Here is a 24,300-nt window from a genome sequence, read left to right as displayed (position 1 = left end):
TAGTTCTCAATATTAAAAAGTTGTATGAGTTGTAAGTAATCTTGCCAAAAGTAAAAGGGTTAGTTTTAAGAAATTGTACATAAGATTGTTTTATCATTGATGCCTATTGAAGTAAAAAGAGGAAGGGTTGAAAGTTGCAGGCAGGATCCCTGGCTTGTTTGTAATCATTCATTGTAAGTAGCACATCACAACAACAATCATACTTATGACCAATACAATCACTAGGTTGTAGTTTTAAATAAAGAAAATGAAAGAGCAGTATTGGTTTTAAACCTATCATGAAATTCTAATGTCATTATTTTAATGGACTCAATCTAAATACGCTCTAGAGAATATGTTATATTTTATATATTGTTGCAGTTTCCTTATGTTAATCCTTTATTTTAACACTAAGGTGACAATGACATAATCATATCCACAGAAGGAAACACAGGGCCACTGTGTTGGTTTGTAATGTGGGTTTTGATGGGGTTTGCCCTTTAAATTTTGTTCCCACATGTTCTGTGAGAATGGGGATTCTAGTTTTATTCACTTTGTGTGCCCTGTCCCCCTCCCCCTAGTGAACAGAACATCCCATTGCCAGTCTCAGCCACTTGACCTCGGGTAACAACATGAGATCCCATTTCATTTTTACTTTTGAACATTGACCTTACAATCAAATGTAAGTTATATATACATACATACGTACATACATACATATTATATATATTTTGTACTGATGAGAATTTATAATCAGCTTTAACAAAAATAAATGTTCGTGGTAGAAGCTTTTGCCCATAAAAATTAAAAGAAACAGCCTACAGAATGAGAAAATCTTTGCCAACTATATATTCGACGTGGCATTTTTAACCAGACCCTACAGGGAGCTCAAAAAACAAACCCTACAAGGCACCAACAAACTTGGCAAATGAACTGAACAGACAATTCTCCAAAGAAGAGATACAAGTGGCCACTAAATACCTGAAGAAATGCTCAATATCCTAGGTAATAAATGAAATGCCCATCAAATGTCATGGAGAGGTCACCCCACCACAGTTAGAATGGCTATCATTAATAACACAATCAACAACAAACGCTGGCAAGGATGTAGGGGAGAAGGGGAAGGAGCCCTTTTACACTCTTTGTGGTAATGTTAATTAGTGTAACTCTATGGAAAGCAGTATAGTGGTTCCTCAGAAAACTAAAAATACACCAACCATATGATAAAGTGATACCATACTGGGGCAAACACTCCCTTCTTCTTTTGACTGTTAGGAAAAGAGAAGGGAATATTAAATTTATATTCATTGATAAAGCAATGTTCATGAGATTATTAAATGAGGATTATGATATGATTCAGATACACCACCCTTGTGCTAAGTCAAAGTAAGCATTCCAATCAACTTAAACCTCTTTCAAAAGTGCCCTGGTACCTAGAATGGTCAAATTTCAAGACATAGTATGTTCTGTTGAATGTGAATTTACTTATTTCTGAAATTATCTGTTGACTTAATTGTGAGTAGTCATTTGACCTTCCTCTAGGAATGTTGCAGCACTTTTGTTTCACAGGAATCTAGATGGGATCAATTTAAATAAAAATTTCACATATGTAAGTAAAAAAATGAAAATTAATATTTTAAGAATGATAGCGAATTGAGATTTTAGATGAAATAACGTTAGCCATTTGAATTATTCTAGTGCTTAATTTAAAAAACAATTTTTTCATTCAAAATTTGAATGTTATTATTGATGTCTGTTATTCTACCATATTGATAGCCTTATTGCTTGTGTTCAGAAGGTAGAAAAATATGTCTCTGAAAGTTCACATAAAAGTGAGCTGAGATGAAAAAATGAGAACTGTTGAAACTATTCTATGAATGGAGGAAGAGGGTATAAAGGAGAATGATAGAGGGGATGAATTTAACTTAATTATATTCTAAGCACTTTTGTAAGTGTCACAAGGTACCCCCCCGAAGTACAACAACAGTATGATAATAAAAAAGAGAAAAAATTAAAAATCATGAACAAAAGTGAGCTAGAGTTCCCACCTAAATAACCACATTTCAGGCAGTGTGGTAAAAGAAAAATGAAGAAGGCATGGCTTGCTTCCCCACCTCCCTTCACAGCATTATGTTTACCTGTGACGCCAGCTGCCACAGGGCTGGGAGAATTGCCACCCTAGTTAATTCTGATCCTGTTCCTAAGAAAGGAGAGATGAATGGATGTTTGGCAGGCAACTAACATTCTGTACCACCCCAACTCTTGCCATTACCCCAGAAAATAGCCTGGATATTAGTGTATATTTATTTCATCTGATATACTTTACTTCTGATAGATAGCATTTTAGAGGTCAGGGCTGGGATGAGGGAGAAATAAGGAAGTGCTTAGGGGACAGAATTGAAGTAGGCACTTGTCCTCTTGTTTATGATGCTCTCAGAGGCCTTTGGAGAATCCTGAGTTCAACTCTTTCAAGTTCACAGTCAGGAAACTGGGATTTTGAGGTGGAGAGAAGCAGGTGAGACCTCACAGCTGTAACAGATCAGCCAGCCCTCAAGTGTCCTTATTTCTGGTTGGAGGTAAAGAGAAATTGTGAACAAGAGCTGAAGCAATGACCTGGCTGTCATGCCTGAATTGATGAAAATACATAGTGAATCACCTGGCCCTCTAGCTGTGGTTGAATTGCTGCACCAATCAAGCAATCTGGAAGGGAACAGCTTCTTCACAACTGTGGCTGCCAACTGTAAAGAGTGCTTTAGATTTCCTCCCCTGTTTTGAGTAGTACACCCAACTTATGAGAATGACACATTCATGTGCAACTTGAAAAGTAAAAACAAAGAAGTGAAAAAGGGTGAAAAGCTTTAACATTTTTTATTAGTTTATTATTATTGTGGTGTTGGGGATCTACCCCAGTGCCTCACACATTCTTTGCAAGCACCGAGGTTCAGTTCTAGCCTTCACTTCCCACTTTTTCTTGTTTATTTTGTGAGGGTTTTGTGAAACCCAGATTAACCATAATTCTCCTGACAATGCATATTTAAGCTGCATTCTGTGTCAGTGTTCCAGAAGTAAATGGGCAAGAGAAATCATACAAAGTCCTTCAGTGTAGACCTCCTTCCATCCCTCCCATGACATATCATCATCTGAAAGCCAGTCACATTGATAATATTTTCCTATTTTTTAATCTTTTTTGCATAAAAGGAAGCTAACTTTCCTGTATCCCAGTAGATGACTTTGCAAGTGAGGAGTGCCCATGGCCTAGGAAAACACCATTTCTCATGGCTGAGAGAGGACAGGATTGCAGAACTCATAAAGTCATATTTGTAAGATATGTCATCTTAGGAGAGCAAAGAATCTTAGCACAAGTAATTGGGCAGACTATCCTTCATTTTAACCTTATAAAATAAAATGTGTTCTTCACAGCAAAAGTATTAGATCAGAGAGGACTTAGAAACTGAGGAGTGTACCTCCTCAAAGAGTAAAAACAAATGAAGATTCAGACACACTCCCTAAGGTAATATTGCTGCTAAATATTTTGGCTGCAAGATATCTCATTTCTGTGTGTTCTTTGTTTTGTGTTACTTTTTCTACAACAGTCTTCTCTGCTTAAGCAGGAATAATAGCTATATATTGGGTCTTCAGGGTAAGCAACTGACAATCGCAAGGTATTAATTTGCTAAGGGAGCCATAATAAAATACGTCAGATGAAGTGGCTTAAGGAATAGAAATTTATATTCTCCTAATTAGTGGCCAAACTTGTGAAATTTTTATATTAATTGATTGTTCAGAGAATTTGGCAATAGCTTTGTTCTTTTCATTTATTGTTTTCTTTGGCTTCCAGTTTATTGTTTTTTGATTAATACTATTTCCCTTATTTCTAATACATATTCTCCAGTTTTTTCTTATCTAAAGTATATTTTCAAGTTCAGTACATTTACTTTCAAATTTCCTAATAATGGAAATTTTTCTTCAAAGTAACATTTCAGCTTGTATGATTTTAAGTGTTATTCTGTATGCATATTTATTCATCATCTTTCTGCTGCTGTTGACTCAAGGATTCTTTGAAATGATGCTATTTATGGAGGAGACATCATCTTGGACTGCTGCAGCTACTCTTTGCAGTTAATTTTTAATTCTATTGCTGTGTGTTTAGAGAACTTTACTGTTTGACACTGAGAATCACTTCTGTGTTCAACTGTAGGAAACCTCTCTACAGGCCTGGAGATGTTTTTGTAAATTCCATTTCTGCTCAAAAAGAATGTGTCTTCTACAAAATCTAAGAGCTTGAACATAATATTTCAATTGCTGTCAATATTTTTATTGTTGCTTCTCTAATTAATATCTCAGTTTCTTAAAGGAGTATATACTATTATCATCAACCATTTTTTATTTATCAATATGTATTGTAGCTGATGATCGAATTACATATATATAAAATATATATATACAAATATATATATATACATATTTACATATATATACATATTTAAGGTAGACCAACTAAGAATTAACACACATACTTGCACGCAGACACACACACAGAGTCTTCCACCTACCTTGCTTCTAAAGGTAAAAAAGTCATTATAATAAAGCATTTTATTATTTAAGAATTATGGGGAATTGCAAGGAACCTGGCACCACACATATATCATGCTGAGTAACTCAGTCTTTCTTAACAACAAATATTTAAAAATGAGGCTCCATCATGCAAATCTAGCTGTAAATAGAGTTTACATTTTCTCTAGTGCTTAACTGTTAAAAGATGCCGATGTTTTGCTTCAATATATTTCTTTCTGAATAAAGCAGGGTGTGTTTTTCACCAATATAGATAAATTAATGATTATCATTCTCATTACTGTCTTTTTTTCCAAGAGGAAGAAATGAAATATTGTGATGAAAATGCATTCCATAAGTTTTGGTCTACAATGAAGCATTCTTACTGAGGATTTTTGTTGGCTTCTGTTAGTTCTAGACATTTGTAAATCTCTCTCCTCAAATATCACCAACACGATATGCTGATAAGATACAGCTATGTGTATTTCTTACCAAATTAAGGGAGAAAACCTTCACACAGTACTTTACTGGTGCTTCAAAGAGAGGAAGAAGCATCATTATTCATTGAGAATTTGTAAAGTATTGCTTTCAAAGTAGAGGCTTGATATAACATGCTAGAATGGGTGGTAGTAGTAAGGTGAAGATATTGAGGAAAGAGATTCCAAAAATTTCAAGGCATAAACTGTCAAATGATAATTCTGTTTGAAAAAGTTGATGGATCTTTTCTGATGTTTCTCTCATGAATAATCAGAAACTTGATTGAGTTAGACAAGTTCTAAAAAGTAGTGCTACTGAAGACAATCTAATAGTAATGTTACATTCATGTGCAGTAAGATGTCATTTTGATTCTCAGTATCCATTCTCAGTGTAGGAATGGCCCTATGCAGTTAATCCCTTCTCTGATCTCAGGAGCTTGTTGCTCTCTTACAGCTTTGCTTTTTCTAGAATGTCACCAGTTGGAGTCATATAGTGTGTAGCATTTGTGTTTGACTTTTCAATTGTCATAGTTCAACATTATGTTTTGAGCTTCGGCCATATCATGTGTGGTTTGTTCATATTCATGCTGTGTTATCTGTTGTAGGAACATACGACTGACCCGTTCTGTTTATGGACATCTGAACTTCCATGCCTTGTGAGCTGTGCTCCCCTGACCACTCTTATGTGTCTTTGTGGACACATGTGTGTGTGTCTTCCAGTTACATACACAATGGAGGCACACAATGTGAAGACACAAAGTAAGCACATCAGCCTATCTTCAGGATACAAACATGAGCTTTACGCTTAAATAGAGAAGGAATTTGAGCCAGAGATAAAAATGTATGAATAATTATTAAAAAGCCCAGGTCAAAGTATGGCCTGGTTGTTCATTACTGAGGGTTATCATTGACTCAGAATAAGCAAGTCATTGTTGCCTGGTAGGTGGTCTGTCCTGTGGAAGTTCTGCTGTTCCTTTTCTTAGAGGAAGTTTTCTACGTCCTTTCTTGTAAAGTTGTTATCAAACAGTACTGTCCTTCCTGGAATCAAAGGTGGCTCTAGAGAGAACAATTTATAACAAAAGACACTGATACAAAATGGAGACTGGGTACCTATCTTTTAGTGAGGTATCTGTTAGTATAGAAACTTTGGAGGATGCCACATTCAATCTTTAAAATCTCTTATTCTAAAATGCATATCTCAGGACTGTTTAGGAAATTGGAACATTTTCCCTTATTATACATGCTGTAGTTAAAGAAAATCTTATATTTAAATGACACCACCACTAGCCCAATATGTATCCTTGGTAACAAACTATACATATTTGACAGTGACTACTTTTAGAAATATAAATAGACATTCAGATGCTTTTAAGAGGAATTGTCAAAGAGGCAGAGAAAAAAGGTTGTCTCATAAATATTTTCCATTGATAACTGAAAGTCTCCATGCAGTATTGTTGGATCCTCTGATAACACCACAATGTAGGAAACCACATGATGCATAAAATTTTTCCCTGATATCTTTACTGAGGCAAATCAAGATCACAGAGAAAAATAAGTCATCAAGTGGAGAATTGCTGTCAGGTTAGTGGTGCTCTTTATCAGAAACTTACCATAGGGTAACTGGCCTTCTAATCTGTAATTTATTATGGGGTTGTCCCTGATACTTCTTGTCACTAACCTTTGTTACAAGTGCTCAGGTAAGAAATAACTAATCCCTAACCATTTTAAGTGCCATGAGTTTTTACCTTCCTTATGGTATACAGAATTGTCCATGATCTTCTAGTTATTGGGAAGTGATTAGATTCTGGACCATTGTCATTTTTATTGATTTTGAGACTCCATTTTAGAATCAGATATTTTGCTACCACCAATCTAGAATGGATTCAACTTACAAATCATAGCATTCAACTGGAATTAAACTATATATCCAGGTAGAGTTGTAGGTTATGTCAATGTTGAAATGCTTAATTGGCCTAGTAGAACAATTTGTATTCTGCAACATATCTGTGCATGTTTTCTCACAGGTTCTCTGAAAGAGAATAGAGCATTGACTGTGCATTGCTAACAACCACATGGGAGAAAAAATGGTCCACGTGGACAGCAAACCATCTGATATTCAATATCCTCAAGGTTATTGAATATATATGTCCAGGTACATATGTCTGGTTATTTACATGTTTTCCAAAGGAATTCTGTGTAGGTCTTGCCTAATATAATGAGAGTAGAAACTGCCACATTCACTCATGAAAAGCTTCTTTATTTTCATTTATATTCTTCAAATATATATATTTTTAAGAATGTTTTCTCATAGCTACATTTCCCTGTTTGAGGCAAATATGTGGAGAAAACACATATATGATTGATATTCCTTATCAATGAAAACATTTTCTTCTATTTTCATGCATAGAAATTATGTATATAAGCTCCAATTGATAGTGGCAAAAGCAGAGATCCACATGATGTTCATAATATCTATCTATTTCTGCAATCTCAACCAAGGAATATTTTCAGGAATTTTATCTGGAAAGTATTAGGACCCTTATAGTCTCTGTTCATAGAATTTTGTAATTATCCAAGTATTGTACCTGCATCCTAAAATGAAACTCTGGCCTAGAATATTACATCAGATAGCACCAGATGTTTACCAAGTTGGATTACCATATCTTAAAAAGAGACAGTAAGCATGACATTGAGTCAATAAAGTTTCTTGTGCATTATGCCTGGTATTCAGACACATGCTGCTGTGGGCCTATGTGACATCATAGAACTTCTGCTTATAAAAAACATAGCCAAGGGATGATTGTGGCTCTAAACTTCCCTGTCACACATTTTGGTTTTTGGCTACATCAAAACAGACAGTTTTGTCATTAATTGTATTAACTAAGGGTTAAACATTTTAAGTAACATTAAAATTTATTTTGAATACCTGTAATTTGAGGGAAAGACTTTATTGTACTCCCTTGTAATTGCAATGGTCCTGTCAGCCCAGAAAGAAGCATAGGTGTTTTTTTTGTTATTATATTTCTTTTGCAGGTGACCAGACAGGATATTATGGTCGCTTCTGTTGATCCCATCAATGTATAATTAATCTAAGTAACTAGGTAGAGCTCAAGATTACCTTAACAATGATTTTGTGGACATAAAAATGCAAATGTCTTTGAAACATGATTGTATCTACAGGCATGTTTATTTATATGTTTTTAGGTTTTCTTGAAGACCACTCAAAAAAGCAGAAAAGATTCTTTACAGAAGATTCCTAATAACCAAGGGAGTGAAAAACTGTTGCCATCACAGTGCACATTATTGCATCTTGAATATGCAGGTAGGTGAAGTGGCTGTGCCTAGTTGGTGTCACATGTTGTTGTTTTTCTCTTTTCTTTTGCTTGCTCCAGTCTTGCTTAATGTACAGGTGTGAGGTGAAGCCACATCCAGTCATGCGATACCTTTCAATTTTCACATAAATTTAAGAGATAATTATAAGACTTATCTATTTCCCCAATAATTTTACCATACATGCCTCCACTCCAATTACCTGTCTAGGATTTATAGGAAGTATCACAAACCATTACATGCTTCCTGAGGGAAAATGTGAATTTAATACTCACACAGGTAGAGGTGTAAGTGATTCCATTTAATTTTAATTGTGTCCATTGCTAAAAAGTTTTGTGTGGAATATTATAGGCTTCCTGTCAAGAATGTAAGAGTATTTTTAGAATGTAGTGTGGGTGAGCCTCTGTATGTATGCATTAATTGAAGATGGACTGTGAATTGATATAATGACATTAGGAATTTATGAATGTATGTGTCAAGTGATACATGTAACAATTAACAATTTGGCTTTGCATGTTGTCTTTCTAAAAGGCAGATAAAGATTCCAAATTTACTCACAGAAATTTTCAAGAATAAAATATCTCCAAAATGCGTAAGCACTGATATGGGACTCAATCAAAGTGTAGGCATATTACCTTCATCTACCAAGCTCAGGAAGGAGGACATTCTGAAATCCTTCCTTAAAATGCTTTTGATATATGTCCCCTAATAAGAATCCTTTGATCCCTAAGAATTATAACAAGTATGCATTTTTAATTTTTCTGTGGCCAGCAAATTGATGTTAAAACTGTCAATGCTGAGAGGTTAAGATGTCACTTGCTTCATTGTCATTGTTGTTGAGCTGCCTACACAAGAGAAGGCTTAGTATATTTTCCAAGTTTTCACTCTAAAAAATGATGGGCATTTCTGATATTCCTTTTAACTCTGAGATAACCCATGAGTGTAGGTATAATTTAAGTGACACTTCTTTACAGTCCTGTGCAAGGGAAGAGGAAAATGTCCTGCTTTAGAAAACTGTACCCTGCAACACCGTATTTTTTTTTCTGTTCTAGTCATGAGAATTCAGAGAACTTTAGAGGATTGTGGATGAAACCTTATTTATGAGTAAATATTAAGTAGCAAACTGAATATTTGACAGTGGAGACAATCCGATGTTAAATATCCTGATAGGTGAGAACATATTGCTCTTGTGGTATTCATTGTTCCTTCTGATTTCCATTGGAGGCCATGTAGCTCCTGATATAATGCCCATGAAAAGTCTGTCTTCATGTCCTCCATGTTTTTCATCCAAAATCACTTTTGGGTATCTGTCTCATTCCTAGATTGCTAGGAACATTCCTAGTACAGTCCACACTTGGGCCACTCAACTCTCCACAGGTTGGAGAAAATTGAGAAGAATGTCACAATATCTAACATATTTCTGAAAAAGAAATTCCCGAACAGCAAATTTATATCTTCCATAATCTAAGAGATGGGAGAAAGCAAGACTTCTGATCTCTTTCCGGCAATTGCAATAATGATTAAAAGCACGGAGTTAAAATATTAACTTGTTTTATCTCTATTCCAAACATTTTGTTGTTTCCATCATTATACCTAATACCAAGCCTGTAGTCTGCCAATCCTTGGACACAAATAACTTTCATAATTCTAATATTCACAATGATTCTCCAGTTTCCTTGATTTACTTTATAGAGTTCACTTTGAAAACAAAATTATAAATTGCCTGGCTGTTTACTTTTATATGGTATTTTAAATCATATTTTCCCATTAGATTTATTTAACTTAGGAAAAATTTTTATACACAAGACTTTTGTGTATAAGCTGCAATTATAGGGTTATCATATGAAGCCCATTCTGTCCTGGTATATTATTTCTCTCTTCTCCTTTCTTATTTATACTGACATAATTCTGAGGTTCATGGTCATTTTAAAGCTCTGTTAGCTTGACCAGCCTTAGATAAACTGTAACATTCCATGGCTTTTCCATTCATATGAAACCAAAAACAATTATGTAAGAATTCTTTGTAAAACCCAAGCAATATTTGCCACACAAAGAACATATTGTGGAATGCTATCCTCTCCCATTGCTGTCCTGTAATGAGATGCCAAGATGGCCAGCAAATGAGGTTCACACATGGCAGCCATTGCTTTCTTCACCAATCTCTGCTTTCAATTATCATGTTAAAAAGATGACCAAAGCTATTTATCCTTAAATTTCACTTAAAAATATTAAATACTTGGAAAAAAATCACACCTTAATGTTTACATTTCTTGAGGTACATATGCATCAATCCTGTCCAACTTATCCAAGGCAAATTCCTACTCATTGTTTCAACACAAAGAAATACTTATCATAAAGATCAGATTTTCCCAAGAACATTTTTTAATTGCAACAAATGAGGTGTCAACACAGTACCCAAAATACAGGATCTCTAAATTCATTTTAAAAAGGCTTACCTACTTAAAAAATAGTCCTATTAGTCTATGTAGACTATTATTACAGACCAAATATCCTATAAATTGTAAATCTTAATAATCTCTGTTTTAATATTCAAAAACGTATTTTTTCATAAATTTAAAATCTTGCTCTGTGGTGACCATCTTAGCTTTCAAGGTTTCTCTCATTGTACCTTTTTATTACACTCCTGATTATAAAGAAATTCCATTTGGCCTAAAAATCGGCCCTAGTTGGAATGAAGGAACACACACTCACCAGTCTCTAATGATGTTAGTAAATACTCTCTAAACTATTAAAGTCATTCCTTTTCAAATACCATAGTCTTGGACTTCTGATTAAAATAAAATTCTAGTAAAAATCTTATTTTCTTGTGTTTGGTTCTCATTTCTTTTTTCCTTCTTTCCTTTTGCCTCTACTCTTTTCTTCTTTCTTTCTTTGCTGCATTTTTTAGTTTCCTCCAGACAGTGACAGGAAATCCAAACAACATGAGAAGTGTTGTTGTCATTCCTAACAATGCTCAGTTAAAACGTATATTAAAGCATTAGATTTAAACACTAATTTTATAGAGTTAATCTTTTACTATAATTCAATTTCCCTTAATAAAACAACAATAAAAACAACTGGCCTTTATATTAAAGCCTAATATTTTCTATTTTGAGAAATTATACCTATTTCATAAAATTTCTGAAAATTTTGGAATAAATTCCTATGTATACCTTTGTGACATTATATGGAAACTCTAAAGTGAAAAAGAGTAAAGAAAATATTATAAGGCCTCATCCACATTTGCAAATCCAAAATTTGGACAGTGACTCAGTACTGTGCTTAAGATATTAAGGTCAAAGAGCCAAACACATCAGGAAAAAAAAGTTATGGGTCCCAAGAGTAACTCTAGTTCAAATATTAATATGTAAAGTACTTTTAAATACTAATTTTAATTTATAAAGTTACATAATTACATGTCAAATTTAAAACATAAAGAAATCAACACATAGGGCCATTAAATATAAAATGTTCTGAAACATTTCTGAATTAAAAAATAAAAATCTTACCAGGATCTAGACCAACTGGCAAAGATTTAAAAATTATACTAATATCACTCCTAATTGAACAAAAGGACAGACAATTTTAAAAATATTCTTCATAGTCTGTTGTTACCAAATATCATTTACAAATTGGCAAATGAGGCACTGAGACTTCAAACTCTATGTAAAATTAATAATTTACCTCATGGTTTTGAACAACCAAATTGTAATTTTAAAAACAAGAGAAGGTTAAAATAGGACCATTATAAAAACAGAAAATGCGATATTGATAAATAAACATCTCAATTTCAAATACAGATAAAAAATAAGTTCCTGCAATACTGGTTATGTATACATAGAAGAATGAAACTAGGCACTTGACTCCCACCCTTTGCAAAAACTAATTTAAATGAGTCAAAGTTCCTAAAGTAAGTTTCTAAATCTTTGAAAATGCTACAAGAGGTTTTTTTTCTTTGGAATGGAGAGACCAGTACTGGGCACAGAATTCATGACCTAAGACTTCCTAGGCAGGCACTCTAACAAATGAGCCACACCAGAAGCCCAGAATTTACAATAGGAAAACACTGGCAGTTTTATGAATAGGCAATTATTTTCTGAACATGAAAATAAGAACTAAAACAGACAAAGGTGATTGCATCACATGCAAAGTTTGATTTTCAAAGTGTCTGAAAATCAAAGGAAACAATTACCACAGTCAAGAGACAGACCACAAAATTTGAAGAAACATTTGACATATATAGAAAAGACAGAGGATTAATATGTAGAATATACATAGAACTCAAAACAATAAACACCAAAGGCGCAAACAACCCTTTTAATAGATTGGCAACTGAATTGAACAGACCATTCTTCAAAGTATTAATGGCCAATAATATATGGAAAAATTCAACATTCTTTTCCATGAAAGAAATAGACATCACCACTCCAATGAGATTCCATGTATCCCTGCCAGAATGCAATTATCAAGAAAACACACAGCAAATTCTTATGAAAATAGGCTGAAAAGAAACCGACATATGCTATTAGTGGGAATGTAAATAAGTTCCATGGCTATGGAAATCTTTACGAAGGCTCATTAAAAAACAAACAACAACAAAATCTAGCAATTGCCTTGCCTAATGAACCTGCTAAACCACTCTTGAGCATAGATTTAAAAGAGTGTAAATCAACATAAAAGAATGACACCTGTGCATTGACATTGATCACAGCAGTATTCACAATATCCAGATATGAAATCAGCTGAGTTGCCCAATATCAGATGGAATTGAGAGTCATCATGTTGCCTGAGAGAAGCCAAGCTCAAAAAGCCAAAGGTTGTGTGTATTTACTTATATGTGGTTATAGACCTACAATGAGGATGATGATACTAATAATAAGACAAAAGTATAGAAGGGAGACTCTCTAGAAGGATCAGTGGGAGTGTGAAGGGAGAAAGGAGAAGTAGGTTACACATACACATGAAGATAGCAAACTGAAACCCAGTAAATATTGTGGAATAAAGGGGGAGAGGAAAGGTGGGTTATAAGGTTGTGTGTAGAGAGGATGAACTTGTTCAGAATACTCTACATGCAATGAAAGAATTGTCACAAAGAAACCCACTTGTACTATTGATGTTTGGTAATAAATACACATAATCTGAGCTCAACTTTTATCATTATAAAAACACATTATAAATACACATTATCTGAGCTCAACTTTTATCATTATAAAAATTTTAATATAAAAAAATTTTCCCACAATGGTTAAGCCCTCATTAAAAAGACCAAAAAAAACCTCCAAGAAAAAGTTGACTGATCTCTCCTAAAATATTATAAATATAAAAAAGCTGAGACACTGAAAGTCTAATTACATCAAATGAATCACTTATGCTGACAGTGTACTTCCTGTGCCATGAAACAGACAGACAAAAAAAATCAGTGTCCTTTTCTTTGGAGAGATGGTTGGTCATTGACCTTCCTCAGAGATGGAAGACCTTAAAGGATGAAGATACCCAGGGCCTCTCTAAACAATCTTTCAAATACATCTTAAAATCTCAGGTCTTTCTAAATATAACAAATACCATGATAAAATTCATTTGAGGATTGGGGCATAATATTTTCCCTTAGAAAAATCCCTAAGTTACTTTTTGACAAAACAAAGGGAAGATTTAATCTGTTCCTTACCTACTGGTATAAAAAATGTTAATTTCTCACTAAAATCTAACAAAAGGGCCAATTCCAGTATTAGTCACAAATATTTTTAATATTTTAGGTGCTAATATGCATCTAACTATTGAACATCATAATAATATTCCTAAGAGTCTAATGAGCCCCCAACATAAAAAAATTATAACATTTCCAAAAATTCCTTCCTTCCCATAGTCAACAGCACAACCAAAAATAATAAATGAAATAAAATCCTTTTGTCTAAAATACCAAGTTGCCCTACAGAAGAGTATTATCTCAGCCTATTATCATTTACTTTTACAGCTCCTCTCATTATCTTCCTGAAAATCAATATTCTGTTAAGTTGAAATGTAAATCAGAACTACAATCTTCAATTATTAAGTTTAAAGAATATAAATTATTGGTGCATTACCAATATCCTTCTAACTCACCTATTCTCACAAAATAACAAAGAAAATTTATGCAAATCTTTTAAAAACTGCAGTGCCAATTCATCCCACCATCCTTAAGCCCTATAATATTTTGTCTAAAATACATAGAGAAGGTTCTTGTTTTAGCATTATAATTTTTTTTAAAAAGCACAGATTTCTACATTCTTCTAATCCAAAATCAAAATTTTGCCTTATTTTAAATAAACAAATCCAGACTCTTTGCAAACTATATGCTTAAACAATTTTGCCTCATTTGGAGAAAAACTGTCCACATTTTAAAAATATACTATATATAAAAACTAAAATTATGATGCTATATCAATATTCTGACTCATTAGGTTACTAATTTTCTAATGTATAGCTATAGAAAATATGAATAATATCTGAACATACACAAGTAATCAACTATAGATAATAAAACTTTACAAAATTGCCCATTAACACTATACAGCATTCTAAGCATGAAAAATCATTCAAAATCAAAATAACCATTAACCAGTGTTCAAAATGTGTGCTATCAAAAACAAAAGACCATAATACTTTACAATCATCTAAGATGAAAATTAACAACCATAACACCTTAAAAATGTTGCAAGTTTACAATGACCATTATCTCTCATTAAATCACACTTTAATCTAACTAACTCAAAGATACTTTTATTTGAAACAATAAGACTGCTTATATGATAAAATGTCCACTGAGAAAATGGGTTAAATTCCTCTTATTAAATATAAAATCATTTTACTACTCAAACTATAAATAAGTATGTGTGTGTTTAAAAACAAATACATCAAATCCTTAATGAAAAAGCTCATAGCAAAATGGGATTGTTATGTGACAACAAACCATGGCCCTGCCTAACCCTAGGTTCAGTAGGATAACATACTATCATATTACCCTGTACAGAAAAATGATAAAGACCTCAGAAAACCTAATAACTTACCGGTACTGAATCATAAAAAACAACAGATAGAATCAGGTAACCTCTATTTTCATCCCTCCAGTAACATTTAAAATAAAAAGCAACTAATAAAAACATTCAACAACTTTGCTCAAAAGTTTTCTTTGACTTAGTTCAAGACACATTTCTCTTAAAAAATAAAAATAACAGAATCTAATGTTCCTCAACTAAAATGTCCTAAACCTTCTTAATGCTGCCTGGGGAGAAGCACTGATAGGCTGATAGAACTTAATTAATATGTTCATATTCTAAATATCTCAATGTCAACTGAGTCCTGAAAGACGTTCCCAACCAGAATCAATGTTATGTATAATTTTATACCCAGCATTGATGACCTATAAGTTCATGGTTTACTGGAGATTTTTGGTGAAAATAATGGTCGTAATTATTTTAATGTTTATATCCCTAATATTTTGCTGCTCTTTATGTTGTATTGTCCTCTCTAACATATCACATAAACTCTTGTGAAGTACAAAAACACTCCATATTACTGGTATCATAAGATTTCAGCAACTAACTTGTCTATGTCACCCTTCCAACAGATAGGGTTCAATTGTCAATGCCATTTCAAACAGGTCTGATAATACTTTTCAAGTGAAAAGATGCATTAAAGATAGAAAAACCAACCCTCAAGGTCTCCTTCAGATTAAGGAACTAAATTGATTACAGGGGAATAATAATGCAGGCTTAAAGTGACAGGGAACATTGAACAAATGAAAGCCAAAATAAGGAGTTAGGAGTACAACATAGAACACTGCAATAAAGAAAATTTAAAGAAGGCATTGGATGCATTCTCTTCAACACACACCTTCCATTTAGTAACAATACACATTAAGCAATAAAAAATTCCTCTGCCATTGTTCCTGGTAAATAATAGGCTCTGAGGATGCCAGGCACACCAATAACTTTAATCTGAAGTTTGTATATAAAAGTTAGAAAATATGGACAGGCATGTCAGAACCTTTTAATTGGTAAGATCTCCCCAGACACATTGGCTTCACACTTAGATAATAAATAACATCAAAGTATTGCTTAAATAAAAGCAGAATTACAAAGCTACCAGGGACCTAATAGAAAAACACAACTCCAAAAATAGGTTTACATTAAACTCTTTAACCTACATTAAAGCATGAAAGGAATTTTTGTATAAGAAAAAATACTTATGTCTTATTGCCCCAATTCCACTCCATTTGGTCGATGCTTGCTTATTTCCTTAAGAGTCACTGCTTTACTTCATTACTAAATGGTAATGTCACAGTTTTACTTCAGGAATTCTCTTAAAATAGTTTTGTTGGAAACACTGAGGAATAACAAAACATATGGGTAGTAATTTTAACCCCTCTCTGGTGGCAATATTTCAATCTAGCTCATCAGATGTTCAATATCCAGGTAGGAGAAAGCAGTGCCTGTACTTAACTTATTAAATTTTCATACAGCTGTCCTCTTCCTGATTTGGCTAATTTAGGATAACACCACATTCTGTCATTAGATGTCTTCATAATTTTAGAGATAATGTAATAAAACATTAGGAGACACATATTTTTCAAAATTTTTCTCATGCATGCCTATGCAAGCCTAATAATTTCCTAATTGTACTGGCAAAAGCCAAATTTTATTTTATACTTGCTGACAGTGTGACATTCAACTTGTAGTGATAGACACAGGAGGAGAAATCTATGTAATTTTCATTGCTTCCAATTTGAAGAATGTTTAGGCTCTCCTATATTTTCACCTATTTGGCATATAAGCAATGAAAACATGAGTATTTCTGTCTAGAGTTTGATTTTTTGGTGTGTCCATATAGATAAATAATATGTCTTTACTTTTGCAGGGTAAAGGAAAAAACATGCATCCAGGTAATATTCCTTGTGCCCATCAATTTGACACTGATTATGGAATCTTACAGTTAACTTCTCAAAACAGTAAGAGTTCCCATTCTAGGCTATTTACGTGGACCTCTGTAGGTATGCAGGTAGTATACATTATTCCAAAATGATGCAAAGTCTTCAGGAATTTTCATATACACAGATAAATGAGACATATACAATTTCTAACATGTGTTTCTCACAGATGATAGAGCATTTCCTGAAAGAATGTCATGCAAGCATTGCTAATAACCAGGTAGTGATGAGGTCCACATGCAGAGCAGACCTTCTGATATTAAATGTAGGTGAGGTTCAGCAGGATGTGCATGGTGGGTGTTGCCATGCTTTCTGGATGAATCCCATGAGGACATTGACTAACACCCAGGTATGAGGAGGTATCACACTCATTTGTGAAGTGTCCTTATTTTCAGGTATATGTTTGAAGAATATTTTTAAATTCATATACTTCTCCTTTCTGGCCTATATGTAGTGAAAATATGAACAGAAGCATCATGTTCCTAATCAAGAGTAAGAGTCTCAGACTGGAGGTGTGGCTCAAGCAGTAGAATGACAGCTTTGTAAGCTTGAGGCCCTGGGTTCAAACCCTATTCACACCAAAAAAAATCAAGGCCAAGAGTAAGAATTGCATGTATCCTTGCAGACTGATACTGTGTAACTAATGCTCCCAAAAGCTCTTACCAAAAATAAATCCTCAGGTCTAAACATAAAAACACCTAACAGAACCATCACAATTCAGCCTGTTGTCATTCATTTAGAAAGTTCTTCTCATTTCTTTCATGAAAAAACAGTATCATATAAGGTCAAAACAAATGGGAATTAGAAGTACAATTACTGAGTTGATGAAATTTATATCATTGGTGCCATCAAATCTCCTTATTACTCATCTAACAATTTCTAAAATCACATGTGTACACCCTTTTAAGAAATAATTCCCAGACCATAAAATCAAAAATCATAGTACTAGAGAATCTATATTTTGAAATCCAATAAACTTAATATTTGAGAGTCCTTACAAAGCCTAGTCTGGTGAAGCACAACTGTAATCACAACTACTCTGGAAGTGGAGACACAAGAAACAAATTTGAGTTCAACCAAGGCAAGTTACAGATAACTTATTGCAAAATTAAGAAAAATTTTTAAAAAATGGGTTGGTGCCATGGCTTCAGTGGTGCTATATATGTTAAGCTTAAGCAAGAACCCTGAAAAAAATCTATTTCCCCCTACAGCACAAACAAGTTAAAAAAACCAAAACTCTACTGCACCAACTGCTCCCACTATCTCAGCCACTCCCACTACTCCAAGGTCTCCAATGACTTCATTCAATCTTGGTCATAGGAGTCTTCCCATCTCCAGTATCAACTCCTGTCTCAGCACCAGTTCAACAGCCTCAGTTCAGTTATCCTTCCTAAGTAAAGTCATTCCCTACTAAACAACCCATACTAAAGCATCAACCATCCCAAAGCAAATAAAATGTGTCCCCTGAAAAATGAAGTCTATAAGTAAATAACAAAATAATCGCATGCTACTTCTTCTTTAACACAAGTATCTCAATATGAAGCAGGCCTCAATTGATTCTCCAAAGACACGAAAATGTGATAGGTAAATTCAAATCTTTAAAAACTACTTTTAGTCTAACCTAGACAGATTACAAATTGTATTTACAGTTGACTATATTTCTAAAAGAAACACAAAATATGGACAATGATTAGGAACTATGCAAGCAATATTTGTGTCAAAAAGCCAACAAATCAGTTGAAATAGTTACAGATCACAAGACTGACACAAATTAAAATTATTAACATGACATACGAATTTTAGACCTAAAAAGATACATAATCACCTGTACAACTAAAAAAATAATCAATAAATAGGACCACTAATTCTAATACTTATTTAAAATATAAAAATTATGCTCATTTGGAATATAAAATAATTCTGATCCTATGCCAACTGACAAAGACCTTAAAAGATATACAAAGAGTAACCCCAATTCAACAAAAGAGCAAACATTTATAACAATGGCATCTTTAATCTGTCAAATACAAATATTGATCACAAATCACAAAAAGAGGTAATGAGATTTTATACTCTACTTAAAAATTAATAATTAATCTCAGGAATTTTAAAGTTTAAAATATTGAACAATTAACTGTTAAAGTAGAAAAATTATTGCAAAAAGACACCCAAATATTTCCAAATTAACAATCACAATTTTAAATATATCCATGAAAAATAACTTCCCAAAACAATGGTTATCTCTATGTAGAAACATCAAACTAGTCCTTTCTAACTCTCACCTTTGCAAAAATCACGTCAAAGTGGGTCAAAAATCTTAATGTAAGGTCTCAGACTTGAAACTACTACTACAGGGAAACACCAAAAGTTATAGATATATGAAATTATGTTTTGAATGGGACACCAATTACCTAAGAAATAAGAACAAGAAATGATAACGGGAGTAGAATTAAATGAAAGAGCTTCTGCATATCAGAACAAACAATTATCAGATTCAAGAGACATCTCACAGACTGGGAGAAAGTCTTTGGCAGGTATTCAGTGATTAAAGGGTTAGTATACAAAATGTACTTAGAGTTCCAAAACCAAACACCAAAAGGACAGACAGTCCAACTAATAAATATTTAGAAGAAGAAAGAGAAATTACTAATACAGGAAGAAATATTCAACATCCTTAGCCATAAAAGAACTACACATCACAAGTACAATGAGTTTGTATCTCCACTCTGTTAGATGGCAAAGTTTAAGAAAAAAATAAATTACAAATACTTTCCAGGATGTAGGATAAATGTAAACGTCATATACTGTCAGTGGGATGTAAACTTGTAGAACCACTATGGAAATGAGTATGGAGGTTCATCCTAAAACTAAAAGTAGATCTACCTTAGGACCCTGCCATACCTCTGTTGTGCAAAAACCTGAAGGAGAAAAAAATCAACATACAGGAGCGACACCTGCATGCCCAAGTTAATTACATCAAGAGTCACACTAACCAAGCTATGCAATCAGCGTAGGTACCCAACAACTGATGAACAGATAGAAAAAACGTGCGATAGATACAACATAGAGAGCAGAATATCACAGGTCTTTGGCCATGTGTGCAATTTAGGCCTACTATGATGGGAAGATAACAATAATGCTAATGTGGGCATCAGCAGGAGGGGACATGGGGATAAAAGATTGTACTGTGTGAAGAGAAAAAATGCAAATTTTATTCATATATATATATAACATATGTATATATGAAAATAGTATAATGAACCCCATCAAATGCTGTGTGAAAAAGGAGAGGTGGACAGTGTAGGATTTTAGGGAATATGATACTAAAGATGACTTATTCAAAGGACTCTGCATACTACTAAGCTATTGTAAACCCTCTCATAATTTCTCTCTAAAATTTCTTGTTTGACAAAAGTGGCCAAGTCCATTATTAGGCAAAAGTAATTTGACTGCACTGAGGACCACAATACATGTAAATATTCGTCATTCTACATTATTCCTGAGAGCCCTTGCAAGCCCCCAACATAAAAATTTGCTAGGAGTTGGTGGCTTATGTCTGCAATCCTACCTACTGAGGAGGCAGAGATCAGGATTGTTGTTTGAGGCCAGCTCAAGCAAATAATTCGCTAGACCCCATCTACAAAATAACCAGGGTGAAATAGACTGGAAGCATGGCTTAAGCATTAGACTACCTACTTTAAGAGAATGAAGCCTGAAATTCAAATCTCAGTCCCACCAAAAATAAATATAAGGTGCCCAACAAGTCTTTCTCTAAAATAATTTAAGTATGATTTAGTTGACATTTTGTAATGAAACTTGTAATATACCCCTACCAAGCAAAACAATAAAAAAATTTCAGGAGTAATATGAATCCTTAGCTCTAAAACACAAAAGCACCTAAAAGCTCAATAATAATTCAGCTTATTACCATTTATTTAAAGGTTCCTTATATGCCACAAGAAAAACATCATATTAATTCCAAATCTGAAAAGAACCACTAACTTCAATTAATAAACTTATTGGAATTATACTACTAGTACTTAACCAATTTGCATATTACTCACAAATTTTCTTTATATTGAAATAACATAATAAATTAAAACTTATGTATATTTTAAAATCGTAGGACATATTTACCACATAGTTCCTACTTTCTGTAATAATTTGGCTCAAATACTTACTTCCAGTCTTGCCTCTGTGTCATTAATCTTAAAAATATCTTATTTTACATTCCTGTAAGTTCAAACTGCAGATTTTTGTTTACATTTAAATAAACATATCCAGTTACTTTAAAAGCAGCCCAATAAACTTAAAGTATATTGCATCAATGATTCACAATCTACACCTATTAAAAGATACAAATGATAAATCTTAGCCAAAAAGCCACAATTCAATGTATAAAAGTTATATTGAATTATAACCTCACAAATGAAAAATATAAATGAAAATCATAATATCCTGGAAGTCGCAGGTAGTCAACATAAAGTTAGATATAATTTACAAAATGGCCTATTAATAACACTGTACAACACCTTAAAAAACCAAACCATTCAGGCTCACTCAAAAAGACTTGCTTGGATTCAAAACATATGCACTTTCAAATTTAAAAAAATTTAGTAAAATACCTTAATTTTGAGTCAATGAACCTCTAAGAAGTGGCTTTGAATTTGCTGGACTACTGCATCTAAAATTCCAGCACTAGGAAGACAAAGATAAGAGAATCATGAGTTCAAGGCCAGAATAAAGAAGAATGAGTTTGAAGCCAGATACACATGAGAAAAGTGACTGTTCAGTTTATATAGCAATGTCCTGTTTAAAAAAATTACTAGAAGTTGAGACATTCAGTAACCAAGGAGACAGACTAGAATAAATTTTCACAAATAAAAGTAAATTTTATAAAAAGGAAATGCTTGAATGACACATATGGTTTTAAAACTGTTGCATAGCAACAAATAGCACATAATCCAAGAGTTGTGAGTACGGACAAGAATGTGGCAGGTGCTGATTGGCTATGGGCAGCTGCATTCTGGTAGCTAATTGGCTCTACAGGTAGCATGAAGGTAGTTATGACATCAGGTGTCTAGTTTTTCAGTTATAGCCATAGCAATATACTGCTCTTCCATTAAGAGTCAAACATAGGCTCATCTGGAGTCCTCCCCTGTCAAAGCTGTCCTTAAGGTGAGAAAGAGTGGGTTCAGTAGTGGTGGCAGCGTCTCTGCTGCTAATGGGCTAGGGAAACCATGACCAACCATCTGAGAGTGGTAAAATTCCTTCTTCTAAGATAGATTCAGTGTGGTAATTCAGGACATTTAACCTTGTTGAATAAATCAGCTGCTTGCTTCTACTCTGGTTGAAAGTGTGTTCAGAATTATGGAATTTGAAATTTCCCATGTCTCTAGCATGGGGATAATCTGTCTCTCAGAGATAGCTCCAAAACACTTTCCTTACCAAATTAATGATACCAACTCAGAGCCCATTAATTATTAGCAAACATTTGAGGGTAAAATACATATACTAGGGGACATGAACTATTTAGATCAGGGACATCTAATTGTGAGGAGCAGTTCATGAAGGAATAGTTCCCTCTTCAAGGATGTAATATAAAGTCAAGTCAATTCCTCAAAAGGCTATAAGGAAGAATCTTTTCTTGTTCTAGCTTGTAGTATTCCATGTCTTGTGGCAGCATTACTGTTTTCTCTATTTTCAACATTATGTGACCTCTATAAAAAGTCCTGTGAAAATCCAAACACTAAACACTAAACAAAGTTCCTCATATAGGGAACTTTGACCTAAAAAAATAATATAACATATTTGAAAAAAGGGGAACATTTGAGGGAATGGGAAGGTTCAGAAGATGGGAAAGTAGAACAGAATCGTGACTAGATGTTAGACATATCAGATGGACAGATAGATAGATAGACAGACAGAGAGATAGTTAGGTAGAGCTATATATATATTATTCTTGAAAATAGAATAACGATACTACAAAACTTTAAAGATAGAAGGAACAGAGATAAGGAAAAGAAATACAGTATACACAGGGTGAATTTGACTAAACTCCACTTTTTACTCGTATGAAAATTTCACAATGAACGCCCTTTATACAGTTAATTGAAGCTTATAAAATAAATATTGAAAAAAAGTATGAAGTCTTGAGACAGTGTAGTTCATCTTGTATTATTCCATGTATTCAGGAAGAGTTGAAGGGTACATAAATGTGGCCATCCTGGTAGAGGATATAATTTCCTCTACCAGGATATTTGTGCCTGCTTTCTAAAAGATTCTTTGGAAAAGAACAGAGTGGAGCCGAAAAGATTTTTCACCAATCATTGCTAAGAATGATGTAGGTGATAAAATGGCCATATGAAAGTGCAGAACAACTGATATGCAAAATATTGTTAGATGAAGAATGGGTTTATCTACTTTTAGATATATTTAATAAACTCTTAGGAGACTTTTTGATTTCTTTAACATTTCTGTCATGCTAGCCATTTATATGCTAAGGAATCCCTAACATGTCTAGAAAACATTTTTGATGCTTGCTGATAGACAATGTGAGTTTATTGCCTGCACTCATAGAGCAGTAAGAACTGTTCCAGTGCTTTTCATTGTGTCCATTGCTTGATATTTATGAATTCTGAAGTTACTACAGGTTTTCTTTTAAGAAAATAAGACTTCTTTTACAAGTCTGTGGAGGTGCAAGTGTCAATAGTTCCAATAGATCCTGAATTGGTATAGTGACCTCAGGACTTTTCAAATGTCCAAGTAGAATTAGAAAAATAACCAACTGATTTCACATAATGTGTTTTTCAGAGAAGGGTACTATCCCCACAATTAGTGACAGATACACTTAAGAGTATAATTTCCTTTATGTAGATAAGTTCTGCTATAACCCTAAATCACATCCCCAGAGCATCATGCCTTTATCTACAAATTAAGAGACTGGGAAATTCCTAAACACTTATATCAACAAGATTTTCATCATGCAGCTATGACAAGAAC

Source organism: Castor canadensis, chromosome 3 (assembly GCF_047511655.1).
Source record: "Castor canadensis chromosome 3, mCasCan1.hap1v2, whole genome shotgun sequence".
Classification (NCBI taxonomy): Eukaryota; Metazoa; Chordata; class Mammalia; order Rodentia; family Castoridae; genus Castor; species Castor canadensis.
The sequence above is the reverse complement of the archived record's forward strand: the minus strand, read 5'-3'. Positions refer to the sequence as shown.